This window comes from Trichosurus vulpecula, chromosome 6 (assembly GCF_011100635.1).
Source record: "Trichosurus vulpecula isolate mTriVul1 chromosome 6, mTriVul1.pri, whole genome shotgun sequence".
Classification (NCBI taxonomy): domain Eukaryota; kingdom Metazoa; phylum Chordata; class Mammalia; order Diprotodontia; family Phalangeridae; genus Trichosurus; species Trichosurus vulpecula.
The window spans coordinates 228,429,666-228,448,978 of record NC_050578.1 but is presented as its reverse complement, the minus strand read 5'-3'; the positions used below and the strand labels follow the sequence as shown (position 1 = coordinate 228,448,978).

At 40.5% G+C, this 19,313-nt stretch overlaps 1 protein-coding gene across 1 annotated transcript in view; it reads left to right on the top strand.

Moving 5' to 3' along the window:
* GALNT18 (polypeptide N-acetylgalactosaminyltransferase 18) overlaps positions 1-19,313 on the top strand; it is a 460,133-nt gene that overhangs the window by 317,809 nt on the left and 123,011 nt on the right. The window lies entirely within an intron of this gene.

Here is a 19,313-nt window from a genome sequence, read left to right as displayed (position 1 = left end):
TCTTCACTATTCAAAGTCCTTCTTTCCTTCTTGTCAGAGATAAAGTATTATTACAACAGCAGCGGAGAGGATGGATGGTCCTCACTCATACTGCCCAAGAACCAGCTGACAACGGAGCTAACAAAAAAGGGGAACTTTTGACTTCTCTGCCCTATTCTGTGGCATCCAGCCTATCCCCCACTGAGAGCCAGAAAACCTACAGCCCATTGGCAATTTCCCCATCTGAAACTGACTAGGTGATTTCAAAGGACCCTTCTGTCCCAACTGGTCTTTGAGTCTTTGAATCACCTGAAACTGCTTCCTCAGATGATTTATCTTTACTTTCACTGAGCCTCAGTTTCTTCATATGTCCGGTGGTCATAATAATGCCCCACAGCAATGTGATAATGAAAACACTCCGAAAAAATATAAATTCCTCACATATAAGAGATTGTTATTACAATAACATTTTACCTAGACCAATGTCAATTAACCTTCAGCCTCCTTTCCTCCCTTCCTCCTACACATATCTGGAATCTAATCTAGGACTAGAATGGTTGGTAAAATTTGTCAACTTCTTAGCAGACAAAACAGATGTCACAGAGCCTATGTACTGGCTCTTTTTATGCACAATTCTAATAAGCCCAATTATTTGTGTTCCTGGCCCACAGCAGATTAGGAGCAGCAAGCTAAAAGCAGGGGAAGGGCATGCTACAGGTGGGCTTACAAATGGTAGTACGGGGAAGTGTCAGTGGATAAAACTGACATTGAGGGAGGAGACAGACTATGAAAAGCAAGTGCAAAAAAATCAGAGCCCAGCATCCTGGACCCATTAGTTGCAGGGCCCAAGGGCCCAACTTACCAGAAAGCAGCCTTGTGTTATACACTACAAGACAGGAATGGATACTCATGATGATGACCTAGAGTCATCAAGACAAAGTTAAATTTTGTTCTCATTCTTTAGTTAAAGAAGGTGAGGAGTTGTGTGATACTTTGAAAAGATTTCCACCACAAATGTTTGAAGTAAAACAATTTGATTTTTTAAACAATTTGATTATTTAAAGGTATAACTCTTGAATTTCTGAAACAAGGTGGAGAGACAGACATATAGCATCATCTTTATTTTGCTCCAGTGTAACAGGAGTACATGATAGGTTTATGGCAGCAAATTGGTAGATTATTCTGTGTGTCCACTGAGGGGTTCCTGAGGCTAAGCACAGTCACAACCATGATACTGGGAAATAATCTGGGCTTACCCATGGGCTTGTGGTTTTACGAACAAGGGGGACTTTTCAGTATCTAAGGGCTGCTGACACCCCCATACTGCAGCCCTTTAGTGTCAGGCAGCAATGAACTTTGGGAATATTTCCATGTGGTTGTATCAGTTTTTCCTTTCCCACATATGCCCTCCCAAGGCATGGCTAGGTTTAAAGGAGGGTCTCAAGCTGGATGGGCCAGTTTTGTCAACTAGACGCATGTTCCCATTTTTATTATCTAAGAAACTACCCTTTCAATGCACTTAACCATGGAGTGCAGACTCAAATGATATACTAAAGATTTCAATGATCCAAATGAAATTGCAATGATGTACTATTTATAAGCACAGTATCTAGGATGAAGGGCAGCATGACATGCTGGATAGAGGACCAAGCTTGGGCACAGGAAGAGCTGGTTTCCAGTCCTGCCTCTGACATAAACTGAGTCAGTCAGTCAGTCAGTCAAGGAATTTATTAGGTGGTTAGTATGTGCTAGGCACTATTATAAGGACTGGGAATGCAGATGCAAGCAAAAAGACAGCTCCTGCCTTCAAGGAGTTTATGTTCCAATGAGAAAAGACAACACATAAAAGGAAACTGATGAGTGGGTAGGAGAATGAAGGTACTCTGCACAAGGCATGGACATGGTAAAGAAGTCTGGAGTGCAGCCTGGGGAAAAATCAATACATGGCTGGCCTGGGTACTCTTCTTAAATGGAGGTTCTGGGAGAAGCCATCTGATCATGCTTAACTTACCAGTGCTTCAGACAACTCTAAAACTCTGAATTCCTCGTGACTTACTCATCTGTATAGGTGGACAGAGAGTCTATACCAGGAATTTTCTGTATTGATGAAATTTCAGATATAGCACTCTGCTTCCACCCTCTCCCCGCGAAATGCCTAGGATAACATATTTCACTCTAAACTTCTCCCAGTTGATGACCAGGGTTTTACTCCTCAGGCACCATCTGCCTTTGTTGTTCAGTTGTCTTTCACTCATGTCCAACTCTTCATGACCCCATCTGGAGTTTTCTTGGCAAAGATACTGGAGTGGTTTGCCATTTCCTTCTCTAATCTTCCCATTTTCCTACAGCATCTTTATTTTCAGAAGCTCCAAGCTTAGCCCTGCTCTTGCCTTTGTGCCAAAAAATATATATCTGGAGGGAAATTGAGAAAGGCATTCTGCAGACTTTGCAGGGGTGTTCAAAGGGAAGGATGTAGAGGAAACAACAGGAGCAGCAGATTGCTGTGCAGAATTGAGGAAGACCAGTGAGTTGGTAGCCATATGAATCTTGAAATAGTGCCCTCATCTTCCTTTTCTATGTCTACATGATCAGGTGGAAAGAGTGCCATGTTTGGAGTCAGAGGGCCTGGGTTCAAATCCAAGCTCTACTACCACGTGACAATGGACAGACTATGTGATCTATCTGAATTTCAGTCCCTTCATCTATTAAATGGAGGACATGGACTGGATGTCCTCCAGCATCCCTTCTAAGTCTTAACTCTAAGGACCTATTGAATAATGATAATGTTAAAAAATAATAATGACAACTGTAATAACAAGAATTCAAGATTCCCATTTAAGCCATACTGTGCTCACTGCATTGTGTTAGGTACAGCTCACACAAATGTAAATAAGACTCAGTCTTTATCCCCAAAGAGTTCATGGTGTAGTAAGTGACCCAGAATCATAAATTTAGAGCCTTTGAGGCTGTCACATCCCACCCCGTCATTTACAGAGGAGTAAACTAGGATTCAGGTCCAGTGACTTGCCTAAGTTCACACAGTTAATCAGTGTCAGAGGCAAGATTTGTACTTAGGTCTTCCTGACTAAAAAGTCCAGCACTCTCTCCACTATGCTACCTTGCTACATGAAGCATGCCCATGGATAACTATGCTGGAAAATACAATCTAAATGTGTAAGAAAGGTGTGAACAAGGTACAGTGACTTCACTTCCAAGTGTGGCAATGAGAGACTTGTGGAGGTGAAATTTGATCTGGGCCCTAAAGGATTGGTGGAATTTCAACAGCTGGAGATGGAAGGAGGATATTCCAGAGAAGATGATTATAATGATTAATTAGCACAGTGCCTGGCACACACTAGGCACTTAAGAAATATGTATTGACTATTGATTAATGATGATGATAATATTTTCATACTTCAAAAGATTAGTGCTTTTTATTAGTAAAGTGGTTTCAGTCATGTCTGAATCTTCGTGACCCCATTTGGGGTTTTCTTGGCAAAAATTCAGGAGTGGTCTGCTATCTCCTTTTCTAGCTCATTTCACAAATGAAGAAACTGAGGCAAACAAGGTTAAGTGACTTGTCTAGGGTTACACAGCTAGTAAGCATCTGAAGCGAGATTTAAACTCATGCAATTGAGTCTTCCTAATTCCAAGCCCAGCACACTATCCACTAGTGTGGATCTAGCTTCTTGACCTCCCTTTACCACTGGAAATCACAACTCCTGTGTACCTTAGTCAGTTTCTTTGGCCAACAATGGCATTAGCTGGTGGCCTACCGTTAGGGAATAAAACTTTATGAACTTAGCTAGGCTGGTTCTTGGTGGTAAGTTGGTCCTCACCCCTGTGGTATAAAATTATCCAGCTTCATAGTATCAGCCAAGGGTTGTGCTCCATTGGCATAGTCTTCCAGAAGCCAGGAGTATCTCCAGAACGATGATGAAGTCTCTGAGTAGGATAGTAGTGGAGAACGATCATAAAAATACTTATCATCCTATACATTTATATAATGCTTTGTAATTTTAGTGTTTTCACATGTGTAACCTCAGTTCCTCATGTCCAGGGGATACTCCATGAGATAGATAGGCCAGATATTATTCCCATTTTACAGATGAAGACACCAAGACCCAGAAAGGTGAAATGAATTCCCCAAATCACAGAGCTCCTTAGTGATTGGAACTCCAAAAACCCAACTCCTGACTCTCAACCCAAGCTCTTTAATTCAAATACTTTGTCACACCTGAGCTGGAGGTATACTTTCCATTTATAGCCACTACCTTCTGTTTGTATTAGAGCCAGATCCATCACCCTGAACAGCCTTAATCCAGAGGGCATGCCACTGGTCATAAAACTCTGGTCCTACCAGGTGAGAAAGGGTATATGAAATAGTATGATAGAAAAAAAATGGTTCAGAGCATTGACACTTTTAATGGTGGATCGATATCATCTTGGATGCAGGACAGGATTTGTGACCCAGAAAGGTCAAGGAAGCCAGCATTACTGCTATTTTGTGTTCAGGTATGAGTATAGCTTCCTTAGTGTTACTTAGAGGCCACAAAAACAATGGTTCCTTGGTGTTTCAGTATTGCCCATGACTAGGTTTAGTGATGTACAAATGCAGGGGAGGGAGGAGGGGAAGAATAGGCAGTCACTGAAGATGATGTGATTGGTCACATAAATTAAATCTACTTCTTATGGTTGATGGCCATTTGGGTAATTGGTTTTTGATCATGGATCTGGATTCTATGTGAGTCAAACATTAGAGGACCTGATGGTCTCTGGCTTTGGTTTCTTTCTTTGTTTGTTCTTTATATTGTAAATAATATTTTATTTTTTCCCTAATTACATTTGAAGAAAATTTTTAATTTTTTTTTCAATTTTGAGTTATAATGCTTTTGGTTTTGAAATCAGTATTTCTTAAGAATATTAATGATACGAAAAGAACTCTAGTCAACCTTATTTTAAAATGATAATACAAGTGCCGTCATCATTAGAAGATTGACTACAAGGTGATGAATTTTTTTCAGCTACAGAAATTCATGAAACTCTCTCATTAAGGAACAGAGGGGTTATGAACTTCAATGGTTGAGGGAGCATCCATATTGAGGAAATTATGGATCCTTGAAAGTATTGAAATACATAAATCGAAATATAATTCCTTTACCATGTCAGTGTTTAACTTCATTAAAATTCTTTATGAAAGAAAGTGTTACCACCCTAAAAAAGTAAGAGCAGCTGAGCTATATGGAATGTGAAGGCAGTGCCTTCAGGCAACAACCATGAGCAGGGTACTGGCCTCAGCCAACAGATGATATCAAAGAGAAGATTGTATGAAATGGTCTGTTCTGCTGCCATCATAGAGTTGATTGTCTTGGAAGGAAGGAGACAGAGACAGATGATACCTGATAAAAAAGGGTTCTCTGGGCTACTTTTGTTTTTGGTGACTTTCCCTGAGGAAGTCATGTGTTCTGTGCTATGCCATAAGGGGTTGGCAGGAATGACTTTGGGTCACAGGATCAGTGACAGCTATGTCATTTCAAAGGTTTGGGTTTGTTAGACAATTCCTGAGATCCCTTCCAACTCTTAGGCTCTATAATTCTTTGGCCATTATCTGAGACTTTTCCTATTCTCTCAAGTATAACTGTGTCAGAACATTTGGGTCCTTGTAATAAGCAGTTGCAGAAAACTAACAGAAAATATGGTGGTTGGTTACCATTCAAAAATTCTGTTATATGTATGGGAACCTTCACATTACAGTACCGTAATAGGGTATGCATGTGGTTAGTGATAGGTGCAGTATTAAAAGGTGTACTTAGTGACCACACTACCCTTAACTCATTTCATTACCCCTTTTCTCCACTATTCCAGGGAAAACAGGCTGTTTGTGACCATTGGTGGCACAATGGATAGAGTGTGGGCCTGGAGCCAGGAAAGACCCAAGTTCAAATTTGGCTTCAGATACTTACTAGTTATGTGACCCTGGAAAAGACACATAATCTTTGTTTGCCTCAGTTTCCTCAACTATAAAATGGGGATAATAATATAACTCACCTCCCAGAGTTGTTGTGAGGACCAAACAAGGTAATATTTTTTTTTTCTAAAAAAAAGCACCTAGTACAGTGCCTACAGTACCTGGAGGTACTATATAAATGCATATTTCTTCTCCTCTATTCCTTCCTGTCCTGTGATAAGACCATCACTTAGTCATTGGAAAGGAAGGAAGGATGCTATTTGGCCTGTGGATCGTAAGCCAGCTACAACCAAGTAGCCTACTTCCCATTCTTACTCCAGATGCTTCTTTCCTGAGTCTTTTTTTTTCTGGCAAAAAACCACAAAACACCAGGTTCAATGGCAATTTAGAAGATATGGCTCAGGATATACTAAAAAATCACCAAAAATATTTACTATCTAGCATCTCTATTTTATCATGTCCCCCAATAATATTCCCAATCATAGGATTTGACAATTTCTTGTTTAAAAAAACCTCTAAGCTTAGGTATTGTTTTCATTAGGGCTATTTCTGCCTTCTCTCTTCTTCTCTCTTTCCCGTGTCTCTATTCCCTTATTTTCTTGCCAATTCGAATATATTTCTAAACTGAAGTTATTCTTGGTTGTAAGACTATATCTTTTAACCTTCTGGATTAATGTATTCAATGCTCTTCACAGTTGTATCTGCTAAATCTTGTGTGATCCTAATTGTGTGTGTATGTGTTCTACTCTTTGTTGACCCATTCAGATGAAAATGAGGTTCAAGTGGTGGCTATTCCTCCACCCCTTTCTCTTTTGTATTGACTTGTATTGGGTACTAGAATTATGTGAGGTATGTTCATCTACTTTTCCTCCTTTTTTATTCTATGGTGACCCTTTCCTCCCTTCCTGTTCTTTTACTTTAAGATCATAAAAATGTAACAAAACCACTCTAGAACCTTTGCTTTGTTTGACCTTCTTCATGATCCCTGATGACACCAGATTTCTGAAGAGACATATGTATCACTCTCCCCATTTAGAATGCAAATACTTCATCTTTGTAAAACCCCTTCCAAGTGCTCACTTGCATTTACCTTTTTATATTTGTTTGTATTTTAATGTTCCTACTCTGCTCTAATCTTTTCATCGAAAATGCTTGGAGGTTCTCTACTTCATTAATAATCTGTAGGATTATTCTTAGTTTTGCTGAATAAATTATTCTTGGTTGTAGGACCATATCTTTTAACCTTCTGGACTAATGTATTCAATGTACTTCACAGTGGTATCAGCTAAATCTTGTGTGATCCTAATTGTCCCATAGTACTTGAACTCCTCTCTGGCTACTTGCGCCATTTATTCTTTGGCCTGGAAATTCTTTATTTTGGCTATGACATTCCTGAGAGCTTTCATTCTAGAGTTTCCTTCAGGAAATGATATGTAGATTCTTTCTAGTTTTATTTAGCCCTCTTGTTCTAATATATGTAGACAGTTTTCTTTCATACTTTCTTGTAGTATGATATCTGGGCTCCTTTCTTTTTTTCTTTTCCTTTGGTCATGACTTTCAGGTAATCCAATGATTTTTAATTATCTCCCCTTGGTTATTTTTTGCTATTTTTTCAAACCTTCAATTTTGCTTTGATATTTCTTTTTTGTCTCATGGAGCCATTAATTTCTGTTTAGTCCATTCTAATTTTAAGTGTATTTGAGTATTTTTTGTGACTTTTGTACAAAGTTCTCTTTCTATGTCTTTCTTCCATAGCCCTCATTTTTTCCCCACTACTTTCCTCTAGAGTTCTCATTTCATCTATTATATCATTTTAAACTCTTACTTTGTCCCTGGCACCACAATAGCTTTTCATCATTTAAAAAAATTACTCATTCCTCTAACTTTACTTATCAGTTTCAGACTTTGTGTTATGACCAGGTTCAATTTTTCTGGAGGTAATGTTAGGGCTATGGCCTTGTATGGTCTTAGATCATCTCATCTGAGATCTTGCTGCTACATTTTTATATATTAAATGCCATATTCTTCAAGGGCTAGGGAGCTCAAATTTTTCAGCAAGCTATGGGTAATATGATTGAGGACGCAGTCTGATTGTTGCCCTCCAGACTTTCCAGACTCTAGAACCCAGTTAGGATCTAAAGCCTTGGGCAAAGTTTCTGGCCCTAACCCCTGTCAGCTAGCTGGAAGGTCTGCAGGTTTAGAGCAACAGCACTACTTGATTACCTATTTTTGGAGCCTGGGGGCTAAATTGGCAATCCTTCTCTGGCATCAGATAAACAGTGTGACCACTACCATTCTACCCTGTTCTGGGCCTGGAGGTTGAGTCCTTGAATCTGCTCCCAGTTTTGCTCAGTCAGCAACTGAGTCTTTGACCCTATTCATAGCCTGAAGACTCAGCCTGTGATTTCCTCTCTATGTCAAGGCAATGGAGTTTTTTCTAAGTTACCAGCAGTCTTTGGTCCTGTCCTTACCCCAGGAGTTACAGAACTTGACCATTCTTCTGAGCCAGGATCTGAATTTGTGATCCCTTTTTCCAGGGTTGGAGAGAGCAACAGTACAGAGTCCCTGTTCTTAGCCTAGGGTCTGGGTCCAAGATCCTAGCCCACATCTACTCCACATTTCCTGCTATGATCTATGTGTCAGATGTGTGATTTATTCTACAAAGACTGTAGTTTCTTCTTAGCTGTCCTAATCACTACATGGTCTGGCATTTTTCTTATATCTTTGTTGAGGTAGTTGTTGGGGTAGCTGGAGTATACTGCTTCCTCTTGCTCCACCATATTGGCTTATCTCCTTCAATAATGGATATTAAGTGTTATTAAGTTTTGTCATGAAACTAAAGAATTTAGGGGCACAAGTAATGTTTTCATCATTGCTGCCCATGAAAAGCAAGTGATTCAGAGATGAGTGCGAGATCTGGGAGGCAAATAGTTGGTAAATAAAATGGTAATGGAAAATGCGACTTGGATGCTGGACCATGGCTTGAAATATAAGAATGACAATATTCTGGTCTGGGATAGAGTATGCCTAGCAGGGACTGGTAAGAATGTATTCACCCGGAGTCTTATGTATCTAATCAACTGAAAAGAAAAGGTAAGAAAGAAAAGTATCAATGAAAATCTCCCAAGCTAGGTATGTTAATGATTAGTTGTGATGTAGGAAAAATGGTAGTTTCACTTGGAAATTTATAAAAGAGGAAATTTAAGAAAGAATCCAGAAATCCATCACCTCAAATGTCTACACATAAATGCAGAAAGTATTTGTACCAAACAAAATAAACTAAAGATCCTAAGGTGAATCTGGCCTCAGAGGTCACTTAAACTTGGTGGTATCAGATCCATGAGTAGAATAAGCCTTTGGGAAGGGGTTTCTGATTGAAAAGAAAAAGGAAACAAAGGAGGACAGAGTGGTGGATTTCATTTGGATGAAGATCATTTGAGATTGAAACCAAAGTGATATTCTCATGAGTACACTACAGACCTCCTGTACAAAAAGAAAATATAGCTCATGAGATTGTCAAACAGACCACAAGCTCAGCACAAATGTTTGTTATAATAGTGTTCGGAGACAACAATTATCCAAGTATCCACTGGAGTTCTTTCTCTATCAAAAGCTGAGTAGCTAATAATTTCTGGACTTACTATATATACATACCAGATAATTTTAATTTTCAAAGGGTGGCAGAATCAAAAAAGGGAAAATCTGTTCTGGATTTCACCAGCAAAAGTAACTGGTTGCTGGAAGTGAGGTTACCATTCCATCTTAGAATTTTTAATAGAAAGGGAGAAAAAAACTGGGCATAGTTTAACATGTATCCTAAATATTTGTGAGATCTGAAGAAAGAATAGATAGTATCCCATGGAAAATTTGACAGGGGAAGTCAGTCCAGGAATTACAGGATGCTTTCGAGAAAGAAATTCAGATGATGTAAAGAGAAACAATTCTGGAATGTTAAACTACATGTTAGTCTACATGTTAAACCACACCCAGCTTTCTTCTACCTTTCTATTAAAAATTCTAAGATGGAATAGCAACCTCATTTCCCCTCTCACTGGGGAAGGTGAGATGATGAAAACAAAAGATGGAAAGAAGCAGAGCTGTTCACTCATTCTTTTATTTCTGTTTCCCACTGAGAAAGAGGATGACCTTTAGACTAGAAAGAACAGAACAAAAATTCATAATAAGGTGTTGCTATACAAGATAAATAAGTCAATAGTGAGACAGTACTGAGCTGCCTCTTATAAGGGCAATTCTCTAATACTAGGTGAACTAAAACCTTAGTCCTAAACAAAATGGCAGATGTGATTGCTGAGTTGTAATCAGTGATCTATGAAAGAATGTGGAGAATAAGAGAAGTATTTCAGAACTGAGGAGAGGCAGTCTTCTATTTTATAGTGGGGGAGAGAATGGGCTATATAAACCATAAACAAGCAAACTTTGTTCTTTGGCAAAAATTCTAGAAAATGTCATTAAAGTGATAGCTGGTGAGTGTGTGTGTATGTGTGTGTGTATATATATGTATATATATACATATAATATACACATATAAAGTGGTGATCACAAAAAGTTTGCATGGCTTCATCACAAACAAAGAATGCTATATGAAATTCATTTCACTTTTTTGTAACAGGCTTACTAGATTGGTGGAACTGGGGGAATGCCATCAATAAAGGCAGCTAGATGGCACAATGGATTGAGTACTGGACATAGAGTTAGGAAGCTCTAAGTTCAGAGCTAACTTCAGATACTTACTAGCTGTGTAACCCTGGGAAAGTCACTTACCCTCTGTCTGCCTCAGTTTTTTTCATATGAAAAATGGTAACATTAGCATCTATATACCAGGGTCATTGTGAGGATCAAATTATAATGTGCTTAGCTTAGCACAGTACCTGGCACATAGTAGGTGCTTAATAAATACTTGTTCCTTTCCCTTCCCCATAAGCTGTATACTATCTAGTGGATAATAATAAAGATATTGGTACCATATGAAGATAGGTTTAACAAACTGGGGATACTGAATGTAAAACAGAGAAGATTTGGGGGCGGGGAGGTATCACAATAATGTTCAAATATCTAAATGGCCATCATGTGGAAAAAGCAGAACTGGAAGCTATAGATATGATTTTTAAAAAATGGATGATATGAGAGGAGAAATTCTTAATGATTAGTGGGATGAAGTACCTCAAGAGTTAGGATTGACCCCTTGCTGAGTAGATATCGTTATCATATAGAGGATTCCTATTAAGATTGGCTTAGTTGAGATGACCTTGAGTTCTCCCCTATTACCTAGTTCTGGCATCCTGAGTAGGACTTGGGCTCCACTGAGGCGATTAAAATTACCTTGTCCAGATGGTTTCTTTACAGGCCTTGTAGCTGGCTCTGAAGTATTTGGAATTCTGGGGTTAGGTAGCTATATCCGTTACATGTTCAGGAGGTTCAGAACCATGAACAGCTCCTGGCCACTAGCAGGTTATGTCTTTCTCCATTGATGCTCTTAAAGCTCTCCTCTCTGCTGTGTATCTTGGCTTCCCTCATCACAGTAAAAATTCCAACAGAGAAGGTAATGAAGTCCATTATGAACCACAGTTTCCAGGTAAAGGTAGATGGTCTGTGCAGGGTCTTGTTTCAGTGACATTAAAAGAGCCCTTATAAAGGGCATTTCTGAAACGTTGTCCCAGAAACTGTGACAGGAAGAGAGAACTACAAGATGTAAATGTGCCTATCAAATAGACTCAGAGAAGATACTCTCTCCCCATTTCCCTTGAGACTAAGAAAATTAAACACTTTAAATGGGATTTCATTCCCAGATTGCCATTAAATGCTATGCTTCTTCCGGCCAGCTCAAGCATGGTACTGGGGAACTCTCACAATGTCATCAGGAGAGGAGAAAATCCTATCCTCATTTCCATTTTCTTTCATCTTTAATCTTAAGCTGTACTTTCTTATTGCCCATCATACATAGCTTTGTAGTTGGGCCTACAAAATACCGGCAGACCAAATCAAACACATGTTAATAGACTATGGTTTCCTGAGGGCAGGAGCTACCAAAGAACGCTAAAAATGTGCAAGTTTGAAATCTATGAAATAAGCCTCAATCTTTACTTTTTTCTCCTCCAAATCCCCCCAACACTCAAAGCCAATGGCAAGACATATCTGGACACAAATGTTCATTGACATTTGAAGACACGTGACTGAGGCTTAGGAGAAAAGACAAGACTAGAAAGATACCAACATAAAAGCAATTATTCAAATGCTGTGAATAAATGGAAAACACCCTTCTCTTTCCATGCTGCAGGTCATGCTCACTTTAAAGGGCTACCAGAAAGAAGGGCTCCTTTGAAAGAGCTGAGGTAGATTTTTCAATATACATTAGCGAGAGGCCAGCTGCTCATCCTCATTCTGACTGTTCATTCCACAAGGGATGGTACCACTGAAAAGAATGAAGCATTGGCCTCCAATTAAGCACCAGTATCTTCTAATTTCATTAAGAACAGGAGGCAAGGAGGAGAGAGACAATTAGGGAAATCTTCACAGAAGAGGATGATCTTAAAAAATAGATAGCCTCCTTTATATTGAATTTAAGATGGCATCTAGGTGGCACAGTGGATAGAACACCAGGCTTGCAATCAGGAAGACTCATATTCATGAGTTCAAATCTGGCCCCAGACACTTATGAGCCATATGACGCTGGATAAGTCACTTAACCTTGTTTGCCTCTGTTCCTCATCTGTACAATAAGCTGGAAAAGGAAAGGGCAAACCACTCCAGTGTGTTTGCCAAGAATCCCCCTCCCCCAAACATAGGTCACAGAGAGTTGGACACAAATGAACAACAACAAAAGACACTGGGGGCTCCTGATATTTTTGAGTGTAGATGGTCATGTCCAAGTAGAATGTAAACTTCTTTAGGATAGGGACTGTTTAATTGGGGGGGGGGCTTGGTATCTCTAGTACCTAGCTCATTATTGGTATATAGCAGGAATTATACATACTTACACACATAAATGTTTGTGTTTATGTGCATACGTGTATATGTATATGTGTATGTATGTGTGTATATACACACACATACCTCTGTGTGTGTGGGGGGAGGTATTTCAAAATATGTGATCAGGAATAATCATGGTATATCTATCAAGCAATGAAGAAACCATTTTAGTTTAACATAATATGTGTGTGCACATGTGTGTATGTGGTTGTGTGTGTTTAGGGGGGCGTTTATCGAGAAATAAGGCAAAGTTAGGGCCATGTAAAAGTTGCCTAGAAATCCCTCTCTGGGAATTTAGATTTATGAAAGAGGAAATGGGGAGAAATTGAAGGTTTTTGAGCAGGTGGTGACATGATAAATACAGTATTTAGGAAAGATTATCTTAGCAGCTATAGACAGAATGAATTGGAGGGCAGAGAGCCTAGAGACAGCAAGCTATCTAAGAGGCTGTTTCAGTAATCCTGGCTTGAGGTAATGTGGGTCTGGACTAGAGTGATAGGGGTTGGCTTAGAGAGACAGATTCAGGAAACATCATTAAAGAAAAATAAACTAGAATTGGTGACTCTTTGAACATGGGGGATGAAGGAGATTGTCAAAGATGACTCCAAGGCTTCTAGCTCAAACATTTTGAAGAATTATGGTCCTATTGACAGAGAAAAGGAGATTAGGAGGAGGAGGAGTTAGCCAGGAGGAGATGATTACTTCAATTTTAAATCTATTGATTTTGAGATGATGGTAAGTCTGGGTGGAGATATTTAACAGGAAGTTTAAGTTATATTTCTGAGTTTCAGGAGAGAAGACAGGCCTGGAAATAAGAGCTGTGATTTATTCCCATAAAGATAATAGTTGAAGCTATGGGAGTCGATGAATGCTCTGGGAAAGAGAATGTAGGAACAGGAATTCCGGCAGCCAAGGACTAAGCCTTGAGGAAAACCAGAAGTCAGAGAGTGGAAGTAGAATGAGGACACTGCAAAGGAACAGGGAGGGTTAAGAGAAGTAGGTGCCAAAGTATTACAGTGAAGTATTAAAGATGATAAGGGAGGAGAATTTTGAGATTGTAACAGAAGGATCAAGAAGAAGAGGTGGCTACTGAATTTAGAATCAAAGAATTCACTAGTGACTTTTGAGGGGCCACTTTCAGCAGAGTAATGAAGACAGAAGTCAAGACATAGCTATCCTCAGAGAGAGTGACTGGAAAAGAAATGGAGATGGTGGCCATAGGCCATTTATTTGAGAAGAGTCAACAGTGAAAGAAAGGTGAGACATAGAATGGTAATTAGAGTGAATGCTAGGGTTAAGAAAAGTTGTTCACCAGCACTCCCAACCCCACAATGCTAGGAGACCTGTGAATATGGGAAGTCAGAGGAAAAGGCACAGATATTCTGGGAAAAGGGTAGATCTTACTTCATCTTAAAGATAAGACATTTTTATTTCCCACAAATTTACCAACCTTTCTAGACTAACCAAAATTACTTGCATCAGAAAGGGCAGGAGACCAGTTCTGCCTCTCCCAGGAGATTCTGGTCAAGATTGAGAAGTGAAACAGATTCTCTCCCACCCACTTACTCAGCTGCACTTCAGATTTGCCAGCTCACACAACATCAGACACAAACACATCCAAGACAATTAATCCCAGAAGGGGATGCTGAGGACATAGCTATCCCTGATCCTGGGCCACAGTCACCGTTGCTCAATACTTTAGTATTCTCTTCAGTATTTGGACCTAAACCTTAGGCATCTTGCAACAAAAAGTGGTACAGAAGACTTCCTCCTGGACATACGTAATGCAAGACAAGACAGAGACTAATAATAAAAGGCACCAGGAGTACTCCATCCCCAAGCCACACTGCTCTTCTGTGAACTGGTCTCACCTGGATCTCTTGTTCTTTTAAGCTTTTTCATCCCAGTATAAGGGCCAGTTAGGACTGGTTGATGCATAACCTTGCTTTTTTCTCCTTCCTACAGTCAGTCTCAGAATTCAAGAAAGGTTGGAGACCTCACTAGGGTGACTGGGAACACCTACCACATTTCTTTCCCCAGACCCACTGCCTTCCCTCCCTGGTTGTGATGTGTGTGTGTGTGTGTGTGTGTGTGTGTGTGTGTGGGTGTATGTGTGTGTGTGTATATACAAGATACAAATAAAGGGAGTGGAATGTGGACATGGGGCTCTACTTCAGATTCTCTCAGCAGTCCTGTGCTCTATGTAGCAACATAGGATTGAGAGGGGGATCAGGGGAAGGACTTGAGGTGACTTTTGCATATGAGGATGTTTTTAAGAACCTGTATGCACTGCCCCTTTCTTCCATTCTTATTGTAGGAAAACAATTGGTCTGATGACATTCTCAGGTAAAATAAATGGCTTCAATTATTGACATGATCAGATACTTACAGGTATATCTGTCTCATCCATGGATTTCAAATCAAATTTTTCCTCCCTGGGCTGAAGTAGCAAGGAGTGATAGCACCACCTGGGGAGGGTTCTAGGGTCAATTATATGGAAGAGGTCCTCTGTTACAGGTTTACCCACAAGACACAAACAGGAGCTGTCCAGAACTGGGCTAAAGCACAGGAGCTTAATTGGTCTTTTGCTCAAAGAATATTGGAGGCCTTTGGAAGTCGGAAAATGGCCCTGAGAGGAAGTCAGTCAAGCCTCAGATCCAGATTTTCCTATTATAGGGTGCTTTAGGTCCCATCTGAAATCAGAGGAATGAGTTGGGGCAATTTTTTTCAAAGTAAAACAGCCCTTCCCTTATTTTTCCCGTTACTTGACTACACTTCCCCCAGACAAATGAAACATTCAGCCACATCTTAGATAAATGATTTCTGTCAGGTGTAGAGGAACCCCAGGTGCAGCCACTGGCATTTTCAAGGGGACTGTAATGCTGAGTAGTTTCTATTAGCTCTCTCTCTCTCTCTCTCTCTCTCTCTCTCTCTCTCTCTCTCTCCCTCTCTCCCTCCCCCCACTCTCTCTCTTTCTCTCTCCCCCCTCCTCTTGTCTCCTCTCCTCTGCTTCCTTTTCCTTCCTTCTTGCCCTCTTTCTTTTCGCTCCCTCCCCTTCTCCATACTCCTATTCCTCACTCTTGCCCTCCATCTCTCCCTGCCATCAGAGCACCTAGTCAGGAAGCTGTTAGCCTAAGATGTATTGTTTCCTCTCACAATGCTCCCCATTCTGCTTCTCACCTATAAGTATCATTTTTTCTTACCCATCTAGCTAGGATTCTCCCTTTGGAAGTCTTGGGGGACCACCACTGACAAGCCAATAGGCAATTCATCTGCTTGGTATGATTTCTTTAGCTCAGTACAGCATCTTGAGATTATTTTGCGCCTCTGTGAAGTGCCATAAATTAACCCCAGGACAAATGGCATGAAGCATGGAACATGTCTCCAGTTGGGGAGCAGGATGAGGCAAGGAAGAATCTGCCCCAACCCACCAGCTGGTAGCCTCCTATGTTAGCTAGCTAACTAAGTGCTAAGCTCTTTTGTCTTTATGCTGAGGAAAAATGGCCGGTTCTATCAGCACCCCCTAAATTTGGCACCATGGGATGGAGCCCCAATTGCCCTGCCTATTATAATTCTCCCCAGGACTGCCCATGGGTTCACTTTGTGGCCACTGGCAAATCCAGGAAATCAGATTGGTGCTGGGAGTAGGTGAGGCAGAGAGAGTTTCTCTCTTTTTTTTTAAATGAATTTCTTGTTCAGCCACACCCCCAAACTGGTAGAAATTTGGTAATGCTAACCCTCCTATCATTAGATTCCATGTCTGTCTCTCTACTTCTGTTTATATGTTTATAGAGAGAGGTAGCCAATAGCTCAACACCCATCACCAGAGGTGGCTGTTTTGTTTGGTACATTTAATGGCAGCCTCTACCTTCTTTGTGCCAGAGGCACCACGGGGAAGCTGAGGAATAATCAGTTGAGACCAACAACCCTAGGATCATAGCATTTAAGTTGAAAGGGGCCTCAGGCACCACCTACTACAACCCCTTCATTTTACAAATAAGGAAACAGACCCAGGGAGTTTAAGCTCTTTGCCCATGGTCACACAAGTAGTAAGCAGCAGCACCAGGACTTGAACTCAGGTCCCTCAAATCCAGAGCCAGTGTTCTTTGCAGTGTACCACTGTGGCTCCCCTGAGCTTTTCCTGAAGAAATATGTCCTGTATGTACCAAAGTTTCTGTCACTGGTGTTTCTACTAGATCTGGCATCTGTCTTCAAATGATGCCTCAAAGCTACCACCTATCTTAGACAGCGTGTCATTTTGGGGATCCAATTTGCTCAAGGTTAACAAAGTCAAGTCACACTCCTCTCCTCCCCTTCCCTCCCTTCCCCTTCCCTCTCCTCTCTCTCTCCCTCTCCCTCTCTTCTTCCTCTCCTCTCTTCTCACTTCCTCTCCTCTTCCTCTCCTCCTCTTCTCTTGCTCCTCAGAGCCATCTTCTTTCTCCCCTCATCATATATTTCAATAATCACATTACAACCAATTTCATCACCATCAAAATGTCTGTGTAAAAAATTATTCCTAAACCCTAGTCACTGGTTGACTTATTTTATGTTATGTTTAGTATTAGGGAGTTCTAGCCCAGCTGTGGTCTTTGGGGAAACCTTTGAAGGGATGAGTATTTGACCATTTTAAGAAACTTTGAGAAAGGAAAGGAGTAAATATTCTCTCCCCAGATAACTTGCTTAAGTTATTCCTTATTACCTAAGGGGCTATACGATAAGGATATATCTTTTAATATTTGCACCTCCCTCCCTAGCAACTAGAATGATGCCATATACATAGCAGTGGACTAAAAAATCGTTGTTGAATAAACAAATTAACAAATAAATAAATGAATGAATAAATAAACAAAATGAATGAATGAATATAGGATCATAGGTTTAGAGCTGGACCAGAAATCATCAGTCATCTACTCCATCACCCTTACTGTACACACAAGGGAACTAAGGCAAAGAGACGTTAAGTGATTTGGCCAAGTTCACAAAAGTAGTAAGTAGCAGTGGCAGGATTTGAACCCAGATTTTCTGACTCCAGATCCAGCACTTTTCCCATGGTGCCATGGTTCCCTCCTGGACAACTGTGGGTACATCTGTGAGCACCCGCGAGAGGAAGGCTCAAGATGGATGACAGAAAATGAAAGGGAGGGCTGCCAAGTCTGTGTAGACACTGAGCTGTCATCTGCTCTTAGAGCTGTGGTCCTGAGGAAGAAGAACTTCAATATATTGTGATGTAAACACAATTTATTAAAAAATCACTGATGGGTTAAATAACTTGTTCATGGTCACATAGTGAGTGTCAAAGGAAGGGTTTAAAGCAATGTCACTCCCAATGCTGAGCATTCCTAGACCAAAGAACCATCCCCATCCCAATCTATGTGCATCACTGGCTATCTATATTGAGCCAACGGACCAGAAAATAGTCACCCTTCACTTGGTGGGCCTTACTTGGGGACTAAGAAGGGACAGCTTCTGCTTGCTGCCTCCTGCTTGTACCTAATTTTGGATCCACCCACTGAGAAGGGTGACTCTTGAATTTTTAAGGTTTTTTTTATCCTGGAGAGTTTGCAGAATGTACTGGTCTTGCAAGATTCGTGCCTCTAAAGGCAAGGGTTTAAGGTGTTGGACATGGGGTCAGGAAGATATTAGTTCAAATTTGGCCTTGGACATTGACTAGCTCTGTGGCCCTTGACAAAGTCATTTAACCCCTGTTTGCCTCAGTTTATTAATCTGCGAAAAAGGGATGATAATAGCACATATATCCCAGGATTATTATGAGGGGGGAAATGAGATAATATTTCTACATCCCCTAGCATATAGTAGGCACTTAATAAATGCTTGTTTCCTTCCTTCCTCCTTCTGTTCCCATCCCTTCCACCCCTGCCTTTGTCTACATTGAAAACCCACTGTCTAGCATCTTTGTCCTGTGAAGTTCTAACTCAAGGCAAGAAAATAAACCATATGGCCTCTTTGTGCCTCTTGTGGACTTATTGATCCATGAACTTTATCAGAGGGGAGCTGGAAAAATCACTGAGAACTTTCCTCATTAAAGAAAAATATAATGGCAAAGTATCCCATTGACCCTATGTACTCGGAGAGCCTAGCATCAGTGATTCTCAGCCCCTTCCCTATCCAGAAACGTTGTCATTTTGAGGAGAGGGACTCAGTCATGCCTTGATCCTCACCTCCTTTCCCCATTCCAGTCCACCCCCATAAGGTGGTTATGGAAGCTTCCTTCCTTCCTTTCTTGGACAGAATGATTACCTCACTGTTGCAGCTTTCACACTACCCCTCTGTGTTTACCAAGTGAAACCCCAGGAGCCTAGGCCTGCCATTCCCCATTCTCAGACTGTCATTCCTAAGTGATAGTTATTTCCACAAAACA